The following is an 18,639-nucleotide window of genomic DNA, read 5'->3' on the forward strand; positions in this document are numbered from 1 at the left end:
TATGACTGAAGTTTGATTCTGGAAGTCTGTGGCCTGGGAACTTGACTGAGGTTTGATGGCAGAAATCTGTGGACTGGCAATATGACTGAGGTTTGATTGTAGAACCCTGTACCCTGGAAACATGACTGAGACCTGATACTTGAAACCCATGGCCTGGGAACTTGACATTGGTTTGATTCTGGAACCCTGTGGCCAGGAACAAGACTGAGCCGTGATTCTGGAATGCAGTGCCCTGGGAACATGAGATATGTTTAGATTGTGGAATTCTGGGCCCTGGGAACCTGACTGAGGTTTGGTTCTGGAACCCTGTGGACAGGGAACTTGATTGAGGTTTTATTCTGGAATCCTGTGGCCTGGGAACATGACATCAGTGGATTCTGGAACCCTCTGGCCGAGGAACATGTCATCAGTGGATTCTGGAACCCTGTGGCATGGGAACATGAGAACGGTTTGATTCTGGAACCCTGTGGCTTGGGAATATGTCTGAGGTTTGATGGTGGAAACCTGTGGCCTGGCAACATGACTGAGGTTTGTTTCTGGAACCCTGTTCCCTGGGAACATGACTGAGGTTTGCTTCTGGACACCTTTCTCCTGGGAACATGACTGTGGTTTGATTGTGGAATCCTGTGGCCTGCGAACATGACTGAGGTTTGATTCTGGAACCATGTGTCATGGGAATATGACTGAGGTTTGATATTGTAAATCTTTGGCCTGGGAACTTGACTGAGGTTTGATGGCAGAAACCTGTGTACTGGCAACATGACTGAGGTTTGATTGTAGAACCCTGTGCCCTGGAAACATGACTGCGACCTGATACTTGAAACCCATGGCTTGGGAACTTGACATTGGTTTGATTCTGGAACCCTGTGGCCAGGGAACATGACTGAGGCGAGATTCTGGAATCCTGTGCCCAGGAAACATGACTGTGGCTTGGTACTGGAAACCCATGGCCTAGGAATTTGACATTGGTTTGATTCTGGAACCCTGTGGCCTGGGAACATGACTGAGGCGTGATTCTGGAATCCTGCGGCCTGGGAACATGACATCTGTTTAGATTATGGAATACTGTGCCCTGGGAACCTGACTGAAAGCTTGGTTCTGGAATCCTGTGGACTGGGAACATGACTGAGGTTTGATTCTGGAACCATGTGGCCTGGGAATATGACTGTGGTTTGATTTTGGAAACCATTGGCCTGTGAACATGACTGATGTTAGATTGAGGAATCCTGGGGCCTGGGAACATGACATCACTTTGGATTCTGGTACCCTGTTGCCTGGGAACATGAAATCGGTTTGATTGTGGAAACCTGTGGTCTGGGAATATGACTGAGGTTTGATGGTGGTACCCTATGGCCTGGCAACATGACTGAGGTTTGATTCTGGATCCCTGTGGCCAGGGAACATGACTGAGGCGTGATTCTGGAAAACTGTGGCCTGGGAATATGACTGAGGTTTGATTCTGGAAATCTGTGGCCTGGGAACTTGACTGAGGTTTGATGGCAGAAATCTGTGGACTGGCAACATTACTGAGGTTTGACTGTTGAACCCTGTGCTCTGGAAACATGACTGTGACCTGATACTTGAAACGCATGGCCTGAGAAATTGACATTGGTTTGATTCTGGAACCCTGTGGACTGGGAACATGACTGAGGTTTTATTCTGGAACCCTGTAGCCTGGGAATATAACTGAGGATTGTTTCTGGAACCCGGTGGCCTGGTAACATGACTGAGGCGTGATTCTGGAAAAGTGTGGCCTGGGAATATGACTGAGGTTTGATTCTGGAAATCTGTGGCCTGGGAACTTGACTGAGGTTTGATGGCAGAAATCTGTGGACTGGCAACATTACTGAGGTTTGATTGTAGAACCCTGTGCCCTGGAAACATGACTGCGACCTGATACTTGAAACCCATGGCCTGGGAATTTGACATTGGTTTGATTCTGGAACCCTGTGGCCAGGAACAAGACTGAGGCGTGATTCTGGAATTCTGTTGCCTGGGAACATGACATCTGTTTAGATTGTGGAATACTGGGCCCTGGGAATCTGACTGAGGCTTGGTTTTGGTACCCTGTGGACTGGGAACATGACTGAGGTTTTATTCTGGAACCCTGTAGCCTGCAAAAATAACTGAGGATTGTTTTTCGAACCCTGTGGCCTGGGAACATGACATCAGTGGTTTCTGGAACCCTGTGGCCTGGGAACATGAGAACGGTTTGATTCTGGAACCCTGTGGCCTGGGAACATGTCTGAGGTTTGATGGTGGAAACCTGTGGCTTGGCAACATGACTGAGGTTTGTTTCTGGAACCCTGTTCCCTGGGAACATGACTGAGGTTTGATTCTGGACACCTTTGTGCTGGGAACATGACTGTGTTCTGATTGTAGAATCATGGGTCCTGCAAACATGACTGAGGTTTGATTCTGGAACCATGTGTCCTGCGAATATGACTGAGGTTTGATATTGGAAATCTTTGGCCTGGGAACTTGACTGAGGTTTGATGGCAGAAACCTGTGGACTGGCAACATGACTGAGGTTTGATTGTAGAACCCTGTGCCCTGGAAACATGACTGTGGCCTGGTAGTGGAAACCCATGGCCTAGGAGTTTGACATTGGTTTGATTCTGGAACGCTGTGGCCTGGGAACATGACTGAGGCGTGATTCTGGAAAAGTGTGGCCTGGGAATATGAGTGAAGTTTGATTCTGGAAATCTGTGGCCTGGGAACTTGACTGAGGTTTGATGGCAGAAATCTGTGGACTGGCAACATGACTGAGGTTTGATTGTAGAACCCTGTACCCTGGAAACATGACTGAGACCTGATACTTGAAACCCATGGCCTGGGAACTTGACATTGGTTTGATTCTGGAACCCTGTGGCCAGGAACAAGACTGAGGCGTGATTCTGGAATGCAGTGCCCTGGGAATATGAGATATGTTTAGATTCTCGAATTCTGGGCCCTGGGAACCTGACTGAGGCTTGGTTCTGGAACCCTGTGGACAGGGAACTTGATTGAGGTTTTATTCTGGAATCCTGTGGCCTGGGAACATGACATCAGTGGATTCTGGAACCCTGTGGCCGAGGAACATGTCATCAGTGGATTCTGGAACCTTGTGGCATGGGAACATGAGAACTTTTTGATTCTGGAACCCTGTGGCTTGGGAATATGTCTGAGGTTTGATGGTGGAAACCTGTGGCCTGGCAACATGACTGAGGTTTGTTTCTGGAACCCTGTTCCCTGGGAACATGACTGAGGTTTGCTTCTGGACACCTTTCTCCTGGGAACATGACTGTGGTTTGATTGTGGAATCCTGTGGCCTGCGAACATGACTGAGGTTTGATTCTGGAACCATGTGTCATGGGAATATGACTGAGCTTTGATTCTGGAAATCTGTGGCCTGGGAACTTGACTGAGGTTTGATGGCAGAAACCTGTGGACTGGCAACATGACTGAGGTTTGATTGTAGAACCCTTTGCCCTGGAAACATGACTGCGACCTGATACTTGAAACCCATGGCTTGGGAACTTGACATTGGTTTGATTCTGGAACCCTGTGGCCAGGGAACATGACTGAGGCGAGATTCTGGAATCCTGTGCCCAGGAAACATGACTGTGGCTTGGTACTGGAAACCCATGGCCTAGGAATTTGACATTGGTTTGATTCTGGAACCCTGTGGCCTGGGAACATGACTGAGGCGTGATTCTGGAATCCTGCGGCCTGGGAACATGACATCTGTTTAGATTATGGAATACTGTGCCCTGGGAACCTGACTGAAAGCTTGGTTCTGGAATCCTGTGGACTGGGAACATGACTGAGGTTTGATTCTGGAACCATGTTGCCTGGGAATATGACTGTGGTTTGATTTTGGAAACCATTGGCCTGTGAACATGACTGATGTTAGATTGAGGAATCCTGGGGCCTGGGAACATGACATCACTTTGGATTCTGGTACCCTGTTGCCTGGGAACATGAAATCGGTTTGATTGTGGAAACCTGTGGTCTGGGAATATGACTGAGGTTTGATGGTGGTATCCTATGGCCTGGTAACATGACTGAGGTTTGATTCTGGATCCCTGGGGCCAGGGAACATGACTGAGGCGTGATTCTGGAAAACTGTGGCCTGGGAATATGACTGAGGTTTGACTCTGGAAATCTGTGGCCTGGGAACTTGACTGAGGTTTGATGGCAGAAATCTGTGGACTGGCAACATTACTTAGGTTTGATTGTAGAACCCTGTGCTCTGGAAACATGACTGAGACCTGATACTTGAAACGCATGGCCTGGGAAATTGACTTTGGTTTGATTCTGGAACCCTGTGGACTGGGAACATGACTGAGGTTTTATTCTGGAACCCTGTAGCCTGGGAATATAACTGAGGATTGTTTCTGGAACCCGGTGGCCTGGTAACATGACTGAGGCGTGATTCTGGAAAAGTGTGGCCTGGGAATATGACTGAGGTTTGATTCTGGAAATCTGTGGCCTGGGAACTTGACTGAGGTTTGATGGCAGAAATCTGTGGACTGGCAACATGACTGAGGTTTGATTGTAGAACCCTGTACCCTGGAAACATGACTGAGACCTGATACTTGAAACCCATGGCCTGGGAACTTGACATTGGTTTGATTCTGGAACCCTGTGGCCTGGAACAAGACTGAGGCGTGATTCTGGAATGCTGTGCCCTGGGAACATGACATCTGTTTAGATTGTGGAATACTGGGCCCTGGGAACCTGACTGAGGCTTGGTTCTGGAACCCTGTGGACAGGGAACTTGACTGAGGTTTTATTCTGGAATCCTGTGGCCTGGGAACATGACATCAGTGGTTTCTGGAACCCTGTGGCCTGGGAACATGAGAACGGTTTGATTCTGCAACCCTGTGGCCTGGGAACATGTCTGAGGTTTGATGGTGGAAACCTGTGGCTTGGCAACATGACTGAGGTTTGTTTCTGGAACCCTGTTCCCTGGGAACATGACTGAGGTTTGATTCTGGACACCTTTGTGCTGGGAACATGACTGTGTTCTGATTGTAGAATCATGGGTCCTGCAAACATGACTGAGGTTTGATTCTGGAACCATGTGTCCTGCGAATATGACTGAGGTTTGATATTGGAAATCTTTGGCCTGGGAACTTGACTGAGGTTTGATGGCAGAAACCTGTGGACTGGCAACATGACTGAGGTTTGATTGTAGAACCCTGTGCCCTGGAAACATGACTGTGGCCTGGTAGTGGAAACCCATGGCCTAGGAGTTTGACATTGGTTTGATTCTGGAACGCTGTGGCCTGTAAACATGACTGAGGCGTGATTCTGGAAAAGTGTGGCCTGGGAATATGACTGAAGTTTGATTCTGGAAGTCTGTGTCCTGGGAACTTGACTGAGGTTTGATGGCAGAAATCTGTGGACTGGCAATATGACTGAGGTTTGATTGTAGAACCCTGTACCCTGGAAACATGACTGAGACCTGATACTTGAAACCCATGGCCTGGGAACTTGACATTGGTTTGATTCTGGAACCCTGTGGCCAGGAACAAGACTGAGCCGTGATTCTGGAATGCAGTGCCCTGAGAACATGAGATATGTTTAGATTGTGGAATTCTGGGCCCTGGGAACCTGACTGAGGCTTGTTTCTGGAACCCTGTGGACAGGGAACTTGATTGAGGTTTTATTCTGGAATCCTGTGGCCTGGGAACATGACATCAGTGGATTCTGGAACCCTCTGGCCGAGGAACATGTCATCAGTGCATTCTGGAACCCTGTGGCCTGGGAACATGAGAACGGTTTGATTCTGGAACCCTGTGGCTTGGGAATATGTCTGAGGTTTGATGGTGGAAACCTGTGGCCTGGCAACATGACTGAGGTTTGCTTCTGGACACCTTTCTCCTGGGAACATGACTGTGGTTTGATTGTGGAAACCTGTGGCCTGCGAACATGACTGAGGTTTGATTCTGGAACCATGTGTCATGGGAATATGACTGAGCTTTGATTCTGGAAATCTGTGGCCTGGGAACTTGACTGAGGTTTGATGGCAGATACCTGTGGACTGGCAACATGACTGAGGTTTGATTGTAGAACCCTGTGCCCTGGAAACATGACTGCGACCTGATACTTGAAACCCATGGCTTGGGAACTTGACATTGGTTTGATTCTGGAACCCTGTGGCCAGGGAACATGACTGAGGCGAGATTCTGGAATCCTGTGCCCAGGAAACATGACTGTGGCTTGGTACTGGAAACCCATGGCCTAGGAATTTGACATTGGTTTGATTCTGGAACCCTGTGGCCTGGGAACATGACTGAGGCGTGATTCTGGAATCCTGCGGCCTGGGAACATGACATCTGTTTAGATTATGGAATACTGTGCCCTGGGAACCTGACTGAAAGCTTGGTTCTGGAATCCTGTGGACTGGGAACATGACTGAGGTTTGATTCTCGAACCATGTTGCCTGGGAATATGACTGTGGTTTGATTTTGGAAACCATTGGCCTGTGAACATGACTGATGTTAGATTGAGGAATCCTGGGGCCTGGGAACATGACATCACTTTGGATTCTGGTACCCTGTTGCCTGGGAACATGAAATCGGTTTGATTGTGGAAACCTGTGGTCTGGGAATATGACTGAGGTTTGATGGTGGTACCCTATGGCCTGGCAACATGACTGAGGTTTGATTCTGGATCCCTGTGGCCAGGGAACATGACTGAGGCGTGATTCTGGAAAACTGTGGCCTGGGAATATGACTGAGGTTTGATTCTGGAAATCTGTGGCCTGGGAACTTGACTGAGGTTTGATGGCAGAAATCTGTGGACTGGCAACATTACTGAGGTTTGATTGTTGAACCCTGTGCTCTGGAAACATGACTGCGACCTGATACTTGAAACGCATGGCCTGGGAAATTGACATTGGTTTGATTCTGGAACCCTGTGGACTGGGAACATGACTGAGGTTTTATTCTGGAACCCTGTAGCCTGGGAATATAACTGAGGATTGTTTCTGGAACCCGGTGGCCTGGTAACATGACTGAGGCGTGATTCTGGAAAAGTGTGGCCTGGGAATATGACTGAGGTTTGATTCTGGAAATCTGTGGCCTGGGAACTTGACTGAGGTTTGATGGCAGAAATCTGTGGACTGGCAACATTACAGAGGTTTGATTGTAGAACCCTGTGCCCTGGAAACATGACTGCGACCTGATACTTGAAACCCATGGCCTGGGAATTTGACATTGGTTTGATTCTGGAACCCTGTGGCCAGGAACAAGACTGAGGCGTGATTCTGGAATCCTGTTGCCTGGGAACATGACATCTGTTTAGATTGTGGAATACTGGGCCCTGGGAATCTGACTGAGGCTTGGTTTTGGTACCCTGTGGACTGGGAACATGACTGAGGTTTTATTCTGGAACCCTGTAGCCTGCGAAAATAACTGAGGATTGTTTCTCGAACCCTGTGGCCTGGGAACATGACATCAGTGGTTTCTGGAACCCTGTGGCCTGGGAACATGAGAACGGTTTGATTCTGGAACCCTGTGGCCTGGGAACATGTCTGAGGTTTGATGGTGGAAACCTGTGGCTTGGCAACATGACTGAGGTTTGTTTCTGGAACCCTGTTCCCTGGGAACATGACTGAGGTTTGATTCTGGACACCTTTGTGCTGGGAACATGACTGTGTTCTGATTGTAGAATCATGGGTCCTGCAAACATGACTGAGGTTTGATTCTGGAACCATGTGTCCTGCGAATATGACTGAGGTTTGATATTGGAAATCTTTGGCCTGGGAACTTGACTGAGGTTTGATGGCAGAAACCTGTGAACTGGCAACATGACTGAGGTTTGATTGTAGAACCCTGTGCCCTGGAAACATGACTGTGGCCTGGTAGTGGAAACCCATGGCCTAGGAGTTTGACATTGGTTTGATTCTGGAACGCTGTGGCCTGGGAACATGACTGAGGCGTGATTCTGGAAAAGTGTGGCCTGGGAATATGACTGAAGTTTGATTCTGGAAATCTGTGGCCTGGGAACTTGACTGAGGTTTGATGGCAGAAATCTGTGGACTGGCAATATGACTGAGGTTTGATTGTAGAACCCTGTACCCTGGAAACATGACTGAGACCTGATACTTGAAACCCATGGCCTGGGAACTTGACATTGGTTTGATTCTGGAACCCTGTGGCCAGGAACAAGACTGAGGCGTGATTCTGGAATGCAGTGCCTTGGGAACATGAGATATGTTTAGATTGTGGAATACTGGGCCCTGGGAACCTGACTGAGGCTTGGTTCTGGAACCCTGTGGACAGGGAACTTTATTGAGGTTTTATTCTGGAATCCTGTGGCCTGGGAACATGACATCAGTGGATTCTGGAACCCTCTGGCCGAGGAACATGTCATCAGTGGATTCTGGAACCCTGTGGCCTGGGAACATGAGAACGGTTTGATTCTGGAACCCTGTGGCTTGGGAATATGTCTGAGGTTTGATGGTGGAAACCTGTGGCCTGGCAACATGACTGAGGTTTGTTTCTGGAACCCTGTTCCCTGGGAACATGACTGAGGTTTGCTTCTGGACACCTTTCTCCTGGGAACATGACTGTGGTTTGATTGTGGAATCCTGTGGCCTGCGAACATGACTGAGGTTTGATTCTGGAACCATGTGTCATGGGAACATGACTGAGCTTTGATTCTGGAAATCTGTGGCCTGGGAACTTGACTGAGGTTTGATGGCAGAAACCTGTGGACTGGCAACATGACTGAGGTTTGATTGTAGAACCCTGTACCCTGGAAACATGACTGCGACCTGATACTTGAAACCCATGGCTTGGGAACTTGACATTGGTTTGATTCTGGAACCCTGTGGCTAGGGAATATGACTGAGGCGAGATTCTGGAATCCTGTGCCCAGGAAACATGACTGTGGCTTGGTACTGGAAACCCATGGCCTAGGAATTTGACATTGGTTTGATTCTGGAACCCTGTGGCCTGGGAACATGACTGAGGCGTGATTCTGGAATCCTGCGGCCTGGGAACATGACATCTGTTTAGATTATGGAATACTGTGCCCTGGGAACCTGACTGAAAGCTTGGTTCTGGAATCCTGTGGACTGGGAACATGACTGAGGTTTGATTCTGGAACCATGTGGCCTGGGAATATGACTGTGGTTTGATTTTGGAAACCATTGGCCTGTGAACATGACTGATGTTAGATTGAGGAATCCTGGGGCCTGGGAACATGACATCACTTTGGATTCTGGTACCCTGTTGCCTGGGAACATGAAATCGGTTTGATTGTGGAAACCTGTGGTCTGGGAATATGACTGAGGTTTGATGGTGGTATCCTATGGCCTGGCAACATGACTGAGGTTTGATTCTGGATCCCTGTGGCCAGGGAACATGACTGAGGCGTGATTCTGGAAAACTGTGGCCTGGGAATATGACTGAGGTTTGATTCTGGAAATCTGTGGCCTGGGAACTTGACTGAGGTTTGATGGCAGAAATCTGTGGACTGGCAACATTACTGAGGTTTGATTGTTGGACCCTGTGCTCTGGAAACATGACTGCGACCAGATACTTGAAACGCATGGCCTGGGAAATTGACATTGGTTTGATTCTGGAACCCTGTGGACTGGGAACATGACTGAGGTTTTATTCTGGAACCCTGTAGCCTGGGAATATAACTGAGGATTGTTTCTGGAACCCGGTGGCCTGGTAACATGACTGAGGCGTGATTCTGGAAAAGTGTGGCCTAGGAATATGACTGAGGTTTGATTCTGGAAATCTGTGGCCTGGGAACTTGACTGAGGTTTGATGGCAGAAATCTGTGGACTGGCAACATTACTGAGGTTTGATTGTAGAACCCTGTGCCCTGGAAACATGACTGCGACCTGATACTTGAAACCCATGGCCTGGGAATTTGACATTGGTTTGATTCTGGAACCCTGTGGCCAGGAACAATACTGAGGCGTGATTCTGGAATTCTGTTGCCTGGGAACATGACATCTGTTTAGATTGTGGAATACTGGGCCCTGGGAATCTGACTGAGGCTTGGTTTTGGTACCCTGTGGACTGGGAACATGACTGAGGTTTTATTCTGGAACCCTGTAGCCTGCGAAAATAACTGAGGATTGTTTCTCGAACCCTGTGGCCTGGGAACATGACATCAGTGGTTTCTGGAACCCTGTGGCCTGGGAACATGAGAACGGTTTGATTCTGCAACCCTGTGGCCTGGGAACATGTCTGAGGTTTGATGGTGGAAACCTGTGGCTTGGCAACATGACTGAGGTTTGTTTCTGGAACCCTGTTCCCTGGGAACATGACTGAGGTTTGATTCTGGACACCTTTGTGCTGGGAACATGACTGTGTTCTGATTGTAGAATCATGGGTCCTGCAAACATGACTGAGGTTTGATTCTGGAACCATGTGTCCTGCGAATATGACTGAGGTTTGATATTGGAAATCTTTGGCCTGGGAACTTGACTGAGGTTTGATGGCAGAAACCTGTGGACTGGCAACATGACTGAGGTTTGATTGTAGAACCCTGTGCCCTGGAAACATGACTGTGGCCTGGTAGTGGAAACCCATGGCCTAGGAGTTTGACATTGGTTTGATTCTGGAACGCTGTGGCCTGGGAACATGACTGAGGCGTGATTCTGGAAAAGTGTGGCCTGGGAATATGACTGAAGTTTGATTCTGGAAATCTGTGTCCTGGGAACTTGACTGAGGTTTGATGGCAGAAATCTGTGGACTGGCAACATGACTGAGGTTTGATTGTAGAACCCTGTACCCTGGAAACATGACTGAGACCTGATACTTGAAACCCATGGCCTGGGAACTTGACATTGGTTTGATTCTGGAACCCTGTGGCCAGGAACAAGACTGAGCCGTGATTCTGGAATGCAGTGCCCTGGGAACATGAGATATGTTTAGATTGTGGAATTCTGGGCCCTGGGAACCTGACTGAGGCTTGGTTCTGGAACCCTGTGGACAGGGAACTTGATTGAGGTTTTATTCTGGAATCCTGTGGCCTGGGAACATGATATCAGTGGATTCTGGAACCCTGTGGCCGAGGAACATGTCATCAGTGGATTCTGGAACCCTGTGGCCTGGGAACATGAGAACGGTTTGATTCTGGAACCCTGTGGCTTGGGAATATGTCTGAGGTTTGATGGTGGAAACCTGTGGCCTGGCAACATGACTGAGGTTTGTTTCTGGAACCCTGTTCCCTGGGAACATGACTGAGGTTTGCTTCTGGACACCTTTCTCCTGGGAACATGACTGTGGTTTGATTGTGGAATCCTGTGGCCTGCGAACATGACTGAGGTTTGATTCTGGAACCATGTGTCATGGGAATATGACTGAGCTTTGATTCTGGAAATCTGTGGCCTGGGAACTTGACTGAGGTTTGATGGCAGAAACCTGTGGACTGGCAACATGACTGAGGTTTGATTGTAGAACCCTGTGCCCTGGAAACATGACTGCGACCTGATACTTGAAACCCATGGCTTGGGAACTTGACATTGGTTTGATTCTGGAACCCTGTGGCCAGGGAACATGACTGAGGCGAGATTCTGGAATCCTGTGCCCAGGAAACATGACTGTGGCTTGGTACTGGAAACCCATGGCCTAGGAATTTGACATTGGTTTGATTCTGGAACCCTGTGGCCTGGGAACATGACTGAGGCGTGATTCTGGAATCCTGCGGCCTGGGAACATGACATCTGTTTAGATTATGGAATACTGTGCCCTGGGAACCTGACTGAAAGCTTGGTTCTTGAATCCTGTGGACTGGGAACATGACTGAGGTTTGATTCTGGAACCATGTTGCCTGGGAATATGACTGTGGTTTGATTTTGGAAACCATTGGCCTGTGAACATGACTGATGTTAGATTGAGGAATCCTGGGGCCTGGGAACATGACATCACTTTGGATTCTGGTACCCTGTTGCCTGGGAACATGAAATCGGTTTGATATTGGAAACCTGTGGTCTGGGAATATGACTGAGGTTTGATGGTGGTACCCTATGGCCTGGCAACATGACTGAGGTTTGATTCTGGATCCCTGTGGCCAGGGAACATGACTTAGGCGTGATTCTGGAAAACTGTGGCCTGGGAATATGACTGAGGTTTGATTCTGGAAATCTGTGGCCTGGGAACTTGACTGAGGTTTGATGGCAGAAATCTGTGGACTGGCAACATTACTGAGGTTTGACTGTTGAACCCTGTGCTCTGGAAACATGACTGTGACCTGATACTTGAAACGCATGGCCTGAGAAATTGACATTGGTTTGATTCTGGAACCCTGTGGACTGGGAACATGACTGAGGTTTTATTCTGGAACCCTGTAGCCTGGGAATATAACTGAGGATTGTTTCTGGAACCCGGTGGCCTGGTAACATGACTGAGGCGTGATTCTGGAAAAGTGTGGCCTGGGAATATGACTGAGGTTTGATTTTGGAAATCTGTGGCCAGGGAACTTGACTGAGGTTTGATGGCAGAAATCTGTGGACTGGCAACATTACTGAGGTTTGATTGTAGAACCCTGTGCCCTGGAAACATGACTGCGACCTGATACTTGAAACCCATGGCCTGGGAATTTGACATTGGTTTGATTCTGGAACCCTGTGGCCAGGAACAAGACTGAGGCGTGATTCTGGAATTCTGTTGCCTGGGAACATGACATCTGTTTAGATTGTGGAATACTGGGCCCTGGGAATCTGACTGAGGCTTGGTTTTGGTACCCTGTGGACTGGGAACATGACTGAGGTTTTATTCTGGAACCCTGTAGCCTGCGAACATAACTGAGGATTGTTTCTCGAACCCTGTGGCCTGGGAACATGACATCAGTGGATTCTGGAACCCTGTGGCCTGGGAACATGAGAACGGTTTGATTCTGGAACCCTGTGGCCTGGGAACATGTCTGAGGTTTGATGGTGGAAACCTGTGGCTTGGCAACATGACTGAGGTTTGTTTCTGGAACCCTGTTCCCTGGGAACATGACTGAGGTTTGATTCTGGACACCTTTGTGCTGGGAACATGACTGTGTTCTGATTGTAGAATCATGGGTCCTGCAAACATGACTGAGGTTTGATTCTGGAACCATGTGTCCTGCGAATATGACTGAGGTTTGATATTGGAAATCTTTGGCCTGGGAACTTGACTGAGGTTTGATGGCAGAAACCTGTGGACTGGCAACATGACTGAGGTTTGATTGTAGAACCCTGTGCCCTGGAAACATGACTGTGGCCTGGTAGTGGAAACCCATGGCCTAGGAGTTTGACATTGGTTTGATTCTGGAACGCTGTGGCCTGGGAACATGACTGAGGCGTGATTCTGGAAAAGTGTGGCCTGGGAATATGACTGAAGTTTGATTCTGGAAATCTGTGGCCTGGGAACTTGACTGAGGTTTGATGGCAGAAATCTGTGGACTGGCAACATGACTGAGGTTTGATTGTAGAACCCTGTACCCTGGAAACATGACTGAGACCTGATACTTGAAACCCATGGCCTGGGAACTTGACATTGGTTTGATTCTGGAACCCTGTGGCCAGGAACAAGACTGAGGCGTGATTCTGGAATGCTGTGCCCTGGGAACATGACATCTGTTTAGATTGTGGAATACTGGGCCCTGGGAACCTGACTGAGGCTTGGTTCTGGAACCCTGTGGACAGGGAACTTGACTGAGGTTTTATTCTGGAATCCTGTGGCCTGGGAACATGACATCAGTGGATTCTGGAACCCTGTGGCCGGGGAACATGTCATCAGTGGATTCTGGAACCCTGTGGCCTGGGAACATGAGAATGGTTTGATTCTGGAACCCTGTGGCTTGGGAATATGTCTGAGGTTTGATGGTGGAAACCTGTGGCCTGGCAAGATGACTGAGGTTTGTTTCTGGAACCCTGTTCCCTGGGAACATGACTGAGGTTTGCTTCTGGACACCTTTCTCCTGGGAACATGACTGTGGTTTGATTGTGGAATCCTGTGGCCTGCGAACATGACTGAGGTTTGATTCTGGAACCATGTGTCATGGGAATATGACTGAGCTTTGATTCTGGAAATCTGTGGCCTGGGAACTTGACTGAGGTTTGATGGCAGAAACCTGTGGACTGGCAACATGACTGAGGTTTGATTGTAGAACCCTGTGCCCTGGAAACATGACTGCGACCTGATACTTGAAACCCATGGCTTGGGAACTTGACATTGGTTTGATTCTGGAACCCTGTGGCCAGGGAACATGACTGAGGCGAGATTCTGGAATCCTGTGCCCAGGAAACATGACTGTGGCTTGGTACTGGAAACCCATGGCCTAGGAATTTGACATTGGTTTGATTCTGGAACCCTGTGGCCTGGGAACATGACTGAGGCGTGATTCTGGAATCCTGCGGCCTGGGAACATGACATCTGTTTAGATTATGGAATACTGTGCCCTGGGAACCTGACTGAAAGCTTGGTTCTTGAATCCTGTGGACTGGGAACATGACTGAGGTTTGATTCTGGAACCATGTGGCCTGGGAATATGACTGTGGTTTGATTTTGGAAACCATTGGCCTGTGAACATGACTGATGTTAGATTGAGGAATCCTGGGGCCTGGGAACATGACATCACTTTGGATTCTGGTACCCTGTTGCCTGGGAACATGAAATCGGTTTGATTGTGGAAACCTGTGGTCTGGGAATATGACTGAGGTTTGATGGTGGTACCCTATGGCCTGGCAACATGACTGAGGTTTGATTCTGGATCCCTGTGGCCAGGGAACATGACTTAGGCGTGATTCTGGAAAACTGTGGCCTGGGAATATGACTGAGGTTTGATTCTGGAAATCTGTGGCCTGGGAACTTGACTGAGGTTTGATGGCAGAAATCTGTGGACTGGCAACATTACTGAGGTTTGACTGTTGAACCCTGTGCTCTGGAAACATGACTGTGACCAGATACTTGAAACGCATGGCCTGGGAAATTGACATTGGTTTGATTCTGGAACCCTGTGGACTGGGAACATGACTGAGGTTTTATTCTGGAACCCTGTAGCCTGGGAATATAACTGAGGATTGTTTCTGGAACCCGGTGGCCTGGGAACATGACTGAGGCGTGATTCTGGAAAAGTGTGGCCTAGGAATATGACTGAGGTTTGATTCTGGAAATCTGTGGCCTGGGAACTTGACTGAGGTTTGATGGCAGAAATCTGTGGACTGGCAACATTACTGAGGTTTGATTGTAGAACCCTGTGCCCTGGAAACATGACTGCGACCTGATACTTGAAACCCATGGCCTGGGAATTTGACATTGGTTTGATTCTGGAACCCTGTGGCCAGGAACAATACTGAGGCGTGATTCTGGAATTCTGTTGCCTGGGAACATGACATCTGTTTAGATTGTGGAATACTGGGCCCTGGGAATCTGACTGAGGCTTGGTTTTGGTACCCTGTGGACTGGGAACATGACTGAGGTTTTATTCTGGAACCCTGTAGCCTGCGAAAATAACTGAGGATTGTTTCTCGAACCCTGTGGCCTGGGAACATGACATCAGTGGTTTCTGGAACCCTGTGGCCTGGGAACATGAGAACGGTTTGATTCTGCAACCCTGTGGCCTGGGAACATGTCTGAGGTTTGATGGTGGAAACCTGTGGCTTGGCAACATGACTGAGGTTTGTTTCTGGAACCCTGTTCCCTGGGAACATGACTGAGGTTTGATTCTGGACACCTTTGTGCTGGGAACATGACTGTGTTCTGATTGTAGAATCATGGGTCCTGCAAACATGACTGAGGTTTGATTCTGGAACCATGTGTCCTGCGAATATGACTGAGGTTTGATATTGGAAATCTTTGGCCTGGGAACTTGACTGAGGTTTGATGGCAGAAACCTGTGGACTGGCAACATGACTGAGGTTTGATTGTAGAACCCTGTGCCCTGGAAACATGACTGTGGCCTGGTAGTGGAAACCCATGGCCTAGGAGTTTGACATTGGTTTGATTCTGGAACGCTGTGGCCTGGGAACATGACTGAGGCGTGATTCTGGAAAAGTGTGGCCTGGGAATATGACTGAAGTTTGATTCTGGAAATCTGTGGCCTGGGAACTTGACTGAGGTTTGATGGCAGAAATCTGTGGACTGGCAACATGACTGAGGTTTGATTGTAGAACCCTGTACCCTGGAAACATGACTGAGACCTGATACTTGAAACCCATGGCCTGGGAACTTGACATTGGTTTGATTCTGGAACCCTGTGGCCAGGAACAAGACTGAGCCGTGATTCTGGAATGCAGTGCCCTGGGAACATGAGATATGTTTAGATTGTGGAATTCTGGGCCCTGGGAACCTGACTGAGGCTTGGTTCTGGAACCCTGTGGACAGGGAACTTGACTGAGGTTTTATTCTGGAATCCTGTGGCCTGGGAACATGATATCAGTGGATTCTGGAACCCTGTGGCCGGGGAACATGACATCAGTGGATTCTGGAACCCTGTGGCCTGGGAACATGAGAACGGTTTGATTCTGGGACCCTGTGGCTTGGGAATATGTCTGAGGTTTGATGGTGGAAACCTGTGGCCTGGCAACATGACTGAGGTTTGTTTCTGGAACCCTGTTCCCTGGGAACATGACTGAGGTTTGCTTCTGGACACCTTTCTCCTGGGAACATGACTGTGGTTTGATTGTGGAATCCTGTGGCCTGCGAACATGACTGAGGTTTGATTCTGGAACCATGTGTCATGGGAATATGACTGAGCTTTGATTCTGGAAATCTGTGGCCTGGGAACTTGACTGAGGTTTGATGGCAGAAACCTGTGGACTGGCAACATGACTGAGGTTTGATTGTAGAACCCTGTGCCCTGGAAACATGACTGCGACCTGATACTTGAAACCCATGGCTTGGGAACTTGACATTGGTTTGATTCTGGAACCCTGTGGCCAGGGAACATGACTGAGGCGAGATTCTGGAATCCTGTGCCCAGGAAACATGACTGTGGCTTGGTACTGGAAACCCATGGCCTAGGAATTTGACATTGGTTTGATTCTGGAACCCTGTGGCCTGGGAACATGACTGAGGCGTGATTCTGGAATCCTGCGGCCTGGGAACATGACATCTGTTTAGATTATGGAATACTGTGCCCTGGGAACCTGACTGAAAGCTTGGTTCTGGAATCCTGTGGACTGGGAACATGACTGAGGTTTGATTCTGGAACCATGTGGCCTGGGAATATGACTGTGGTTTGATTTTGGAAACCATTGGCCTGTGAACATGACTGATGTTAGATTGAGGAATCCTGGGGCCTGGGAACATGACATCACTTTGGATTCTGGTACCCTGTTGCCTGGGAACATGAAATCGGTTTGATTGTGGAAACCTGTGGTCTGGGAATATGACTGAGGTTTGATGGTGGTACCCTATGGCCTGGCAACATGACTGAGGTTTGATTCTGGATCCCTGTGGCCAGGGAACATGACTTAGGCGTGATTCTGGAAAACTGTGGCCTGGGAATATGACTGAGGTTTGATTCTGGAAATCTGTGGCCTGGGAACTTGACTGAGGTTTGATGGCAGAAATCTGTGGACTGGCAACATTACTGAGGTTTGACTGTTGAACCCTGTGCTCTGGAAACATGACTGTGACCTGATACTTGAAACGCATGGCCTGAGAAATTGACATTGGTTTGATTCTGGAACCCTGTGGACTGGGAACATGACTGAGGTTTTATTCTGGAACCCTGTAGCCTGGGAATATAACTGAGGATTGTTTCTGGAACCCGGTGGCCTGGTAACATGACTGAGGCGTGATTCTGGAAAAGTGTGGCCTGGGAATATGACTGAGGTTTGATTTTGGAAATCTGTGGCCTGGGAACTTGACTGAGGTTTGATGGCAGAAATCTGTGGACTGGCAACATTACTGAGGTTTGATTGTAGAACCCTGTGCCCTGGAAACATGACTGCGACCTGATACTTGAAACCCATGGCCTGGGAATTTGACATTGGTTTGATTCTGGAACCCTGTGGCCAGGAACAAGACTGAGGCGTGATTCTGGAATTCTGTTGCCTGGGAACATGACATCTGTTTAGATTGTGGAATACTGGGCCCTGGGAATCTGACTGAGGCTTGGTTTTGGTACCCTGTGGACTGGGAACATGACTGAGGTTTTATTCTGGAACCCTGTAGCCTGCGAACATAACTGAGGATTGTTTCTCGAACCCTGTGGCCTGGGAACATGACATCAGTGGATTCTGGAACCCTGTGGCCTGGGAACATGAGAACGGTTTGATTCTGGAACCCTGTGGCCTGGGAACATGTCTGAGGTTTGATGGTGGAAACCTGTGGCTTGGCAACATGACTGAGGTTTGTTTCTGGAACCCTGTTCCCTGGGAACATGACTGAGGTTTGATTCTGGACACCTTTGTGCTGGGAACATGACTGTGTTCTGATTGTAGAATCATGGGTCCTGCAAACATGACTGAGGTTTGATTCTGGAACCATGTGTCCTGCGAATATGACTGAGGTTTGATATTGGAAATCTTTGGCCTGGGAACTTGACTGAGGTTTGATGGCAGAAACCTGTGGACTGGCAACATGACTGAGGTTTGATTGTAGAACCCTGTGCCCTGGAAACATGACTGTGGCCTGGTAGTGGAAACCCATGGCCTAGGAGTTTGACATTGGTTTGATTCTGGAACGCTGTGGCCTGGGA

The sequence above is a fragment of the Balaenoptera borealis genome, assembly GCF_965194805.1.
Source record: "Balaenoptera borealis genome assembly, chromosome: 19".
NCBI classification, from domain to species: Eukaryota; Metazoa; Chordata; class Mammalia; order Artiodactyla; family Balaenopteridae; genus Balaenoptera; species Balaenoptera borealis.